The sequence below is a fragment of the Tuber melanosporum genome (assembly GCF_000151645.1).
Source record: "Tuber melanosporum whole genome shotgun sequence assembly, scaffold_131, strain Mel28".
NCBI classification, from domain to species: Eukaryota; Fungi; Ascomycota; class Pezizomycetes; order Pezizales; family Tuberaceae; genus Tuber; species Tuber melanosporum.
Genome location: NW_003298788.1, coordinates 57,844 through 69,911, shown reverse-complemented (window position 1 = coordinate 69,911; position 12,068 = coordinate 57,844).

The window sequence follows — 12,068 nt, the reverse complement described above, 5'->3', positions numbered from 1 at the left end:
TAGAAGTCATTCAGATCTTTCGTAGTCATGAACGGGACAAGATTCTTATAGTCAGTTAGAACTCAGACTGAATGGTCGTTGTTCAAAACGTATCTCCTCCATTCCTTTAATACTTGAACTATCACCAATAGTTCTTTGTTCGCAATGTCGTAGTTACACTCTGCGGGGGTCATTGTCTTAGATCGGTAAGACACTGGCCTTCATTTTCCGTCTTCACATTGTTGCGATAGTATGCCTGAGCACACATATTTTGAGGCATCCGTTTTGATCATTGTCCTTCGGTTTAGGTCGAAATGAACCAGTATGGGTGCCGATGTTAGATGTGTTCGTATTGTATCATATGCTTTCTGTTCCATTTCTCCCCATTCCCACATCTTGTCTTTCTTTGTTAAGTCATGGAGTGGTTTTGCAAGCCTGCTAAATCCCTCTATCAACCTTCGATAAAAGTTGCAGAATCCTATAAAGCATTGAATATCTGTTTTGTTGTTTGGTTTGGCCCAATCCCATATTGCTGCCATGTTGACTGGGTTGACCTTGATCCCACTTCGATTGATGATAAATCCAAGGTATTCTGTGTCCTCTTTATAGAATTCGCATTTTGTAGGTTTGATCTTCATTTCTGATCCTTGTATTGCAGCCATGATATTTATGATATCCTTCTGATGTTGTTGTATGTTTTCCAAGTAGATGAGTACATCGTCCAAGTATACGATGCAATATATGTCGAGGTATATATTGAGTACCTTGTTGATCCATCTTTAGAATAAAGCTGGTGCATTGGTTAGCCCGAAGGGGATAACCAAGTATTTAAACATTCCATATCTCGAGGCGAATGTAGTTTTCCCTTCGTCTCCTACCTTGATGCGTATATTGTGGTATGCGTCCTTGACATTGAGCTTGGTGAAGTATTTTGCTCACCATAGTCTATCCAGTACCTCTCCAATTAAGGGTAGTGGATATCGATCTTTCTTGGTAACCAAATGGAGGGCTCGGTAGTCCACACGGAGTCTCATCTTTCCATATTTCCTTTTGACGAATAGTATTGGAGATCCTCCTGATGCGAAGGAGTCTCTGATCCATCCTGGCTTTAGGTTTTGCTCAATGTACTTCCAAAGTTCTTTGAGCTCCACTTCTCCTAGTGGGTATAACTTCTTGTGGGGAATCTCGTTTTTTTTTCCCATTTTCTCGTCTTTGTCCAACTGAATTTCATGATCGATTCCTGGTCTTCGAGGTGGTAGCTCGGTAGCTTCCTCTTCTTGGAAGAGGTTCGTAAATTCATGATATTCCTTTGAAATCAATTCTTTCCATCCCTTTTTACTTTAGTATTTCTTATCTTGGATTGCTAGTTCCATGCTGATGTTGATTTTCGCTAGGACCGCTTTTTCGTCTTCGTATGTCCATTTGAGAATTCCTCTTGTATCTTCTCTTTGATAGTACCATCCAACAACTTGTGCTGTAATCTCCTTAATCTCGATTCTCTTTGTTGTCTCGGGCTGGTTTTGGTCCGTGCTTTCAAATCCCTTGTCTCCTCTTGTGGTTTCTTCCAGATGATCTACTTCGTGCAGATCCTCTTTGTTGATTTTTTCGATGATCAACTGTGCAATTCGATCGCCTTTTTGGACTTCGTAGTCATCTTGAGCCAGGCTGGCCAGGACCACTTTGATTTCACCTATATAGTCGACGTCAATCACTCCTGCCATGGTCATGAGTCGATTTCTGACTGCTAGACTACTGCGGGGTACTATTCATCCATAGGTGCCTTCTGGCAGTCCGATAGCTATTCCTGTTACTATGGTTGCCTGCCTGTTAGCAGGTATCTTGATTCCTTCGTTGGCATACAGGTCGTATCATGCTGCCCCTTTGGAACCATTAGTAGGCACTTTTACCTCATGGTCCAGTTTTTGTATTCGGACTCTCTTATCTTGCCCCATCTCGGCGAACTTTGCATGCAAAGTTTCTTCTTCCGCCTCCTATATCGGTGTCGAGTAGACCACAGACAAACTGTTGAGACATCATATAGCACACAGTTCGCTGGTGAAGGTCATCTTGTTCTCATTCCAATTGATTATCGGGTTATGTTTTCATAACCCTGGCATCCCTAGAACTATCTCATGGTTCTTGAGATCTGCTACCTGAAAGGTTGCCATTTTCCTATGGCTGTCAATGTTCATAGGTACTGTCACCGTATAGGTTATAGGACCCATTGCACCTGGCTTTCTATCTGCTAGGTAGACCTGTCTCGCTTTCTTCGCTTTCTTGGTGTAGAGGCCGTATTTGTTGCAGATTTCTTTGTCAATGAAATCTTCGGTAGCCCCAGAGTCAATCATTGCATATATCGTTGTTTCTTCATGCTTTTCGTTGTGTATCCTCATTTTTATCATCACATGATCTCTGTCTTCTTCTCCCCTCTGCGAATATAGTACTGTGTAGTAGTTTGTTACTTTGATGGGTTTTCCAGGTCCACATCTTGGGTCTCACGAACTACTATCTACTAGGGACTCTTGTCGTTTTCTGCTGGTAAATCTTCTGCAATCATTTCGCAAATGTTGCTCCTCTTGTGAGCTTGGAAGCAGTTGTTTCCAGCAGCCCTGGTTTCTTGATATCCACTGTCTGGTCAGCTTCTGCATTCTCGAATCTGATGTCCTGCTTTTCCACACCTCAAGCAGAGTTTCCCATTCATTCTTCTAGCGTATTCTTCCTTGGACAGGTTCAGAGCAGGTCCTATCTTTGATTTGTCCAACTCCATTGACTCGCCTGATAGTAATGCTTGACTTTCACCTCGAGCTGTTTGCGGTTTGAAGGTTACATCCACGTTCCTGGATGATTGGACCACACTGTACGCTATAGTGTTCTTCGAGTTGTTTTAAACCATGTTTAGTTTGCTTTCCTTATCAATCGTCTATCTTGCAAATTGTTCTACTATTGTGTAGTATGAGTCCGAGATTCTCCATACCTCTCGGAGTCTCTTGCTGTAGTTTCTTAGAAGGATGATGTAGAGAGTAGTATCATCAAACTCAGCCTCATATTCCAATAGTCAGCATTCGTTCCCATATGCCGAAAAGGTTTGTTTTCCTTGTTAGAGTTTTTCCAGCTTTCGTCTTGCTGTCTCTTTAGTGTTGGGATTCCAGAATTGTTCGAAAAGTATCGCCTTGAACTCCTCGTACGTGACTCATTCCCTCTATTTCCTTCCATCTTGGAAGGGCATGATCCATTGCCCCATGAGTCCTCTTAGTAGAGATTCCACAGATGGAATCTGGATCTCATCGTGGTGTTCTCCATATCCCTTAACGGCTAAATACCTTTCACATTGTACCAAGAATATTTGTAGCTTGTCTTCGGCTCCTTCATATGTGTCAGGTTTTTTTGCTTTCGGTCGTTGGATGTTTCCTTGTCCTGTATTTTGTGTTGCTGCTAGAAATGTCTGAAACTGATTCTCAGTCATTCCAAGTATGCTAGTACCTGGTGCAGGAGTGGCTAGGGCCAGTGGCCCAGGTACTGCTGATCCCGACATTCTCTCGTGTCGTGGAGTTCCTGCTGGAGAGCTATTGACTGGTAATCTATTCTCTGGGGTTACTGGGCTTGCTGCCCATGAGGGCTCTGCTGAAACGTGATCTAGGGAGTCGCTGAATCCCCCTAAGATAAGGTTTTGATCATCTATGTCGACATCTCCTTCCCTATCTGGGTTGAAGGATACCATCTTGTATCGTTTGGTATCACACTAGGTGACGCTTTGTAATATAATGATCCCTCCTTGGATGGTTAGTTCTTGGCGACTGGGAACCATACTTCTCTTCTTCTTCTTTCTTCGTCTTATGATAGTACTAGGCCTCTGCCTACGTTACAGATAGTACAAGATATTTGTCTTCTATTGGAAACGCCTATCGTAAGTTTTCTCTAACTCTTCTGCATGAAGAGTTCTCCTTGGCGTAACGATATTGTTGCAATAATGATAAAGATCGTAAAAGTGTTTTTAGATTCATTAAAGTAATAAGTAGGAAAAGTACTTAGAATTCAGTCTAATTTTATTTAAACTCGTACCGCTAACACTGGCATACAACAAGCCCCTGCCAGTACAGGGATACCACTAACCGGTATACCACTAATCCTAAGCTAACTAAGTCTACAGCCCTGTACCTACCATCCCCAAGTCATGTCCACATGGAAACTAATTACAAGACCATCAAACAACCCAGCGCCTGCCCCGGTCCAAGTTCGTAGCCCCTCTGGTATGAAGCCAACCAGCACTAAGCGTAGCTAAAGCCAAGCAAAAGACCGACCCGACCAGGTTCCTCGTCCAACAAACATAAAATACTACCACCTAGTCTAAATACCGTCCCACGATTCCTCCACCACAGTAGAAAACCAAACAAAATACACAAACTAATCCTACAGGCGGCACAATGGTAGGGAGGAGGTAACCAACATGTCAACCTCTCACACCTGCATGCCAGGCTGTCGACCCTATGAACCTACCTTGCCAGTTGCCTCTGAGGAGCATACTGGTAAGGAGGACTTGTACCTGCTGCCTGTACCCCAAACAAAAACACTATAAACAAAGAAAATACATAGAGGTTGTAACAGACCAAAAAGGATCAGTGGGGCCTATCTCCCACCTGTGGTGCCATGCCTCCTCCTACCAATCCCGTAGCCAAACCAAAGAAACCAAACAAATCCCACAAAATCCAGCACGCAAGACCTAAACAAGTCCAACCATGTAACCGGTACGGGTACTTGGTTATTGGTTTTGTTTTATGTTTTGTTTTAAGTATCGCTTTGATACTTGGTTTGTTTTAAGTATCGTTTGATACTTGGTTTTGTTTTATGTTTTGTTTTAAGTATCGTTTTGATACTTGGTTTGTTTTAAGTATCGTTTGATACTTGGTTTTGTTTTATGTTTTGTTTTAAGTATCGCTTTGATACTTGGTTTGTTTTAAGTATCGTTTGATACTTGGTTTTGTTTTATGTTTTGTTTTAAGTATCGCTTTGATACTTGGTTTTGTTTTATGTTTTGTTTTAAGTATCGCTTTGATACTTAAGGAGTTTTACCAAAGAGTATCAATTGATACCTTTGATTAGTTTCGTTCATGCTAGACATGAACAGATTTGTGTATTTAAAGACCGCCTGTTTCTACGATAGAAAAGGCAGACTTCGACAGACAGTATTTCAATATACTTGGTTAAACGGTTACTTCTTTGTTCCTCAGTACACCCTCGAAGCCCCTTTTAGTTCTCAGCTCTCGCCTCCTCTCTGGAAGAGCAGGCCACCTGCCAACTATCGTACCTATTACCGTTAACGTGATTAGCACCTTGCGAACATGTTACAAACCAGGTGGTCGCAACCCACTCTCGGCACAGGTGGCCATCAGCCAGCCGGTCTATCAGGGAGCTTACAGCACTCAGCAACTTCACCCAACAGCCCAAGCCAGACTGGAAATACTTAATTAAACCTCGCCCAACCTGACGCAGACCCGACCGGTACTTGCAGATGCCTCTCCCCCCCCAGTCGGCCCCCTCCAAGCCCTACTCACCAGACGCCGCAGAGCCCATCCAGCCCCCCCAGCTCCTCAGATAGATCAACCATCCAACAGCCACAGAACAGCCTATACCCAGCCCCATCAGGCAGCCATTAGTCTTGGCCGAGCTAACAGAGCCCCAACCCCCAACATCGTATAGCTGAGAGGGACCCACCAGCCACCGCCGGGAGCCATAAAGGAGGAAGCACCAACACCCGAAGACATTGGCACCAGCTACACCATCCAACCCAGCCGAGCTGAAGTCCAACTGAGCCGGGAAAGAGTAAGCAGAGCCAGCCGAAGCCAGCCCCACAGGTCGGGCGATAGGCACAGACCAAATAACTGGCAAGAGGCATCCCCAAATAACGTGACGTAAAGGGGAAGGGTTCACGAACAGGACCAGATAAACAGAAGGTAGGCCCCACTTGCAATGGGTGAAGCCGCCAACTACAATCCACAACTGAACTACCCAAACACACAGACAATGCGAGTGTCTAACAGCCAATCGTCCCACACCACCCCAGGCAGCAACAACAACTACACCAAGGGGTAAGAGTTTTCAGGGTCAAAGCCATCCCCACTGAAGCAAGAAGGAGACACCAGACTGAATCACCATAAATGCCGCAAGAACAAGCTCTCCAAGGAAACGGTGATAAACAACATTGTAGGATTCCAACTGTAGAAACGTAATGTAACAAGGAGGGGCTGGGCAGTCACCACCCTGCCACCTGAGGAATGATGCAGCCGGAACGACATGTTGAACTTGGGAAGATCATCAGTCTAACCTAAGGGTATTTTGTATCGTAAAAACTAAGAACTCCATTAAAACCCAACAAGAAACATGAGCTGGCCCAAAGAACGACACGGATGATCCCCCCAAACGCAATGTTCAATTACCCCAATCGAACGCGAAACCTATGAGTAGACGATAGGCAGGAAGCTAAAGGCATTTTACCGAAAGGGACTCGTAAGCGACCATGATGAATAGCTCGAAGTGCTAGTATCGTGAGATAGCCAGCAGGTGACGAAACGAGAAGCAAACAAGTAATCCGCCATGTAACGCCTAACAGACCTCAACACCAAGAGCCTCAGGAACTACTGAGCGAACTCAGATATCTCCCCCAGAATCCGAGGCATCAAAGCCCACCATGGGTGCGAAAGAATTGCTCAGAGCGAAGCGACGGCAAGGACGAGGAAAAGTACTTAGAGCAAAGTGTGAAGAACCTATCCTCCTCGGCCGCATCTGCCTCCTTATATAGTATTCTTCCCGCCCATAATCATGTGACCCAAAGTGGTCACATGTGCAAAACTAAATCATAACAAACTAGTCATGTGACCAAAGTGGTTACATGCTTAAAAGCCATGACCTCATAACGAGGTTATATGCAAAACTCATAAACCAATCATAACACAATAAACAAGTCATATGACTCGACTGAGTCATATGCGTAAAACCCATGACCTCATAATGAGGTCATGTGCGAAATATAAATCATATGCGCAAGGCCTACCCGCAAGGCACACTCGCAAGGCATACTTACCTGGCACACTCCCATGACTCATATTTGTGCCATGTGCGAAAGTATCACAAATCCCATATATAACAAATCATATGACTCGAATGAGTCATATGTGTGAAACAATAATATACCTGTGACTTATAACCATGTGTTATGTGAAAACCTTTTCCTTGCTAAGCCATATTCGTGACAACAGCAGTCTTACACTATCTGTAATGTAGGCATAGGCCAAACGCTATCATGTAGCTAATAGAAAAGAAAATAAGAAGAAGAGAAGTATCGTTCTCTATTGCCAAGAACTAACTATCCGAAGAGAGATCGTTACATTACAAAGCTTTACCTAAAGTGATACTAAACGAAACAAGATGGCTTTTATCAACTCAGATAGAGAAGAAGATATCGACATCAATTATCAAAACCTTAATCTAGGGAAATTTAGCGATGCCCTAAAATATGTTTCAGCAGAGCCCTTGAGGACAGCAAGTCCAGTAATACTACAAAACAGATCCTGGTAGATGGCTCACCTGCAGGAACCCCATGACCAAGAAGAATGCCTGAATCAGCAGTAGCTGTACCACTGGCCCAGGCTACTTTAGCACCAGGCACTAAGGTCTTAGGTATGACTGAAAACCAGTTTCAGGCATTTTTAGTGGCAACAAGAGAAACTACTGCAGGTGGAGAGAATGTCCAACAGCCAAAAATAAAGAAACCAGACACATATGAAGAAGCTGAGGACAAACTATGAATATTCCTAGCACAATGCGAAGAATACTTCATGGTTAAAAGATATAGGGAACATCACGATGAGATCAAAATTCCCTATGTGGAATTACTGTTGAAAGGACTCATTGAGCAACACATCATGCCCATCTAAGATGGAAGGAAACAGATAGAATGGGTCACCTATGCTGAATTCAAGGTAACCCTCTTTGATTAGTTTAGCAATCCTAATGCCAAAGAGATGGTAAGATCAAAGTTGGAAAAGCTCCAACACGGGAAACAACCATTTTCAGCATAGTTGAACAAATGTCAATTCCTGGAATACAAGGCAGAATTCGATGATGCAACTCTCTTCATCATTCTATTAAGAAACTGTAGTGAACAGCTACAAGCAATATAAGGAAATTTTAGCCTAATTTTCAAAATGTTGGAATGATTTGTAAGATGGGCAATTGATAAGAATAGTCGACTGACAATAGTTCGAAACAATTCAGAATACACTCTACTCCCTTCTCTCATCCTTGAAATTTATTGACAGCTTTCTGATGGAACACCTACACCTCCTCCCAGACCAATTTCCTGATCTGAACCTAGATCTGCTCCTGACCTACGCCTCCTTGAAGGCTAGGCTAAGGCTATGACTCACCACTGACTGGCCCTAACAAGTACTCTCTTACCACTACTACCACTACCTAGTAACAATCAGACCTCATGCATTTATGGGCTTGGATAGGTTTACTGCAAGCAGGATACATCAGATTAGTTTTGACAAAAGCTGCTTTGCCAGCCACCACTCCTGTGACATGGACAGGAAACCAACTCTATACCAAAACTGGGAGGTAGAAGACGAGGACCTCTACCATACACCTCTATCCTGCTCAGTCTAAACCAGTCAGAAGGTACTCCATTTTTCTGAAATGTTCGATGTTGGCCCTGACTTACCTCTCTGGTCCTCAGTCACCCTGATCAAAGGGTTGACCAGCTACATAACTCATACTACTGGGACTGGTTTCCCTCCCAATATACCTGTACTCAAGCCTTATTCCCCTGCCATCTATGACACATAGGCTGCCTTGTATTCTTTCCTAACTAAAATATTTATGTTGATAACTTTCCTTGACTAGCTGGAGATGTTATTATTTCTTTACTTACTTAAGTGGTCACCAGTTGAGATACGCCAACAAATATCTATTGTGAGATTGCAGCCAATAGTTTCTTTTATTTGTTTATTCAAGATTGAGGTTTTGTTTACACTATAGCTCACACTGCATGTAAGTTCTTATATCTTAATAATGAATACATAATATAAAAAAAAAAAGGAAAGAAAGATACTCCCTATCACTACTCTGCATTGGAGAGCACCCAACTCCTATAGTCTATCTAGTCAACCTTTATAGGTCAGACCAAAGATCCTCTATAGCAAACTAGATTACTCTATAGTTTTCTACATCTTCTCAATAGAAGTGTCTTAGCTGCTATATGGCCAATATAATTGCAGTAGTAAACACTTTGCATATCGCAGATATGTAAATAGTGAGTGGTCCTATCCAAGTGGATGCTTTACCAACTATGAAACTCTCTACCCATATATACTTAATCTTCTACAATTATCCTGAGCCCATAAACATCTATCCAATTCTACTCTATTCTATATCATTCCAGATAATGGCCCTGTAGCTTACTCGATTAACCGCTTCAGAGGTTGGTTACCAATAAGTGCAACTCAGAGTCAATCCTTCTAGAAGTAGGTCTTATCATAACTTCAGACTAGTGTCTTGCAGTCCTGAATGACTATCCAATACTGTTACACTTTCAGGGCAACAGACTTCAGTCATCTTATCTACAGGGCTCCAGTAACCTCACATACTACTTCTAACTTCAAAGTAGTATTACTCCTTCAGTTCTGGTCCATCTTGCATGAAGCTACTCTGAGGCAATTTTTCAGGTTCTTCTTGGCCACTCATATATCTTGTGAACAGCTGCTGATTAACCAGACGGTGTGAGTGTATATGGTATCGTAGGAGCATCTCCTGTTGTAGACTTTTATTAGACTTATAGCTACTCTTCAAGCTGTAGCCCATGACACTAGTGACTTATAACAGAGCTGGAGGAGTGTGTTAGCCACTATATCTCAGTTACAGCTTATTCAGAGATTATCTTATTGTGCTAGAATGATCCGCACAATTTGAGATTTAAATACACTATGCAGTTTTTTGTGATAATCAATCTTGTAACTTCCCTCGAAGTCCTGCATAACAAGCTACTTTCAAGGTAGGGTAATTCATCTTTTTAGCAAGGTAATCCAATGCTCAAGGTAGGGTAACTCTAGTCTAAAGATAGGATAATAGTACTTTGAGTTATCCAGTAACTCTACCCAGACTTACTGTCAAACAATTCAGAATAACTCCCAAATTGACTATTTGGGTTACATTACTCAGTAGGGTAACCACTGTTCCTTAGAAGTACCTAAGTACTTCTAGTATAACATAACATGTCCAACTAAGGTACCTAATGTAATGATCCCTCTCTGGATAGTTAGTTCTTGGCGACGGGGAACGATACTTCTCGTTTCTGTTTCTTTCTTCCTTTGTCTTACTATAGCTCTAGGCCTCTGCCTACATTACCGATAGTACAAGACCCTTGTCTTCTATCAGGAATGCCTATCGTAAGCTTTCTTTAACTCCTCTTCGTAAAGCGCCTTCCTTGGTGTAACAATAACGCTGCAATAAGGATAAAGATCATAAAGGTATTTTATATTCATTAAAGTAATAAGTAGGAAAAGTACTTAGAACAAAGCGTGAAGAACATATCCTCCTCGGCCGCCTCGGCCTCCTTATATAGTGTTCTTCCGCCCATAATCATGTGATCTAAAGTGCTCACATGTGCGAAACAAAATCATAACAAACTAATCATGTGACCAACATGGTCACATGTTCAAACCCCACGACCTCATAGCGAGGTCATGTTCGAAAAACTCATAAACCAATCATAACGCAATAAACCAATCATATGACTCGACCGAGTCATATGTGCGAAACATAAATCATATGCATAAGGCTTACCCGCAAGGCATACTCGCAAGGTATACTTGCAAGGCACACTCACCCTATGTACGTCCCATGACTCATATTTAAGCCATGTGCGAAAGCATCACAAATCCCACACATAACAAATCATATGACCTAAATGAGTCATATGTGTGAAACAATAACGTACCTGTGACTCATAACTATGCGTCACGTGAAAACCCTTTCCTCGCTAAGCCACGTTCGTGACACCTAACTAATAGTATCTCTACTCAGTAGACTTTGGTCTACCACCATTTCTATAGTACTAGTATCTTGATACTGGTATAAGTATAGGTTTAGTTAACAGTAATAGTACTCCATAGTATCTTGTTACAATTTTAGTCTCTGGCTAAATCTTGGAGCCAAAATAGCATATCTTTAGAATGTAAAAGTGAGTAATAGTTGTTGAAATTTCTTTCCTATGTCATATTTCAATATGTTTAATGATAAGTGTAGTATTTTCACTTACTTGATTAGATTTCGGTTAAAACCTGTACACTGCAGATATTACTACAGCTGGGTCATATCAATATTAATCTCATAGATATTTCATTGAATATGGACAGGAAACGTATGCATTATTTTCTTATTTAGTTACCGGATAATTAGGTTTTTCTTTATCTTTTATGCATATCTATACATGTTGATTACATACTAGATTTGTGATATTTCCTTAATATTTCCTGCATATCATCTTTGATTTATATGCACTTTTGAGATTTTTCTTGACAGGTTCTCAGGGTAAAAAACATTTGCACTTAAGTTTTTCTACCAAAAAACATATTCTTACTTATGTTTTTCCTAATTATATTTCTTTTACTACGAGTCAGCACACTCCTAAATATATAGGGGTGAGAACCTATACACCTCGCTTAGAAGAAATAAAAAACAGAACCTCTACCAATCTACCTTCAAACCATACCACTCCTCACAAAACATGCCCGTGATATCCACTTAATATCACATAGTTTACTCAAGATAGATATACAATCTTGTCTCTTAAGTCACAATTGCGAATAATAGTTAAAATTGGTCAAGTAGGTAGTAACTAGTACATTTTAGTTAATTTTTTCTAAAATTTATTCATCATAATAACAATTACCCAATATTACAATCAAAACATTAACAACTGGTCTGATAACTACTATTTCTCATCTGACCCTATACTATCAAAACTAATAATTTAAGACAACATTCCATTCAATTTTAGTTTTTTAATCAATAAAATAATTTCTACCTAATATGAG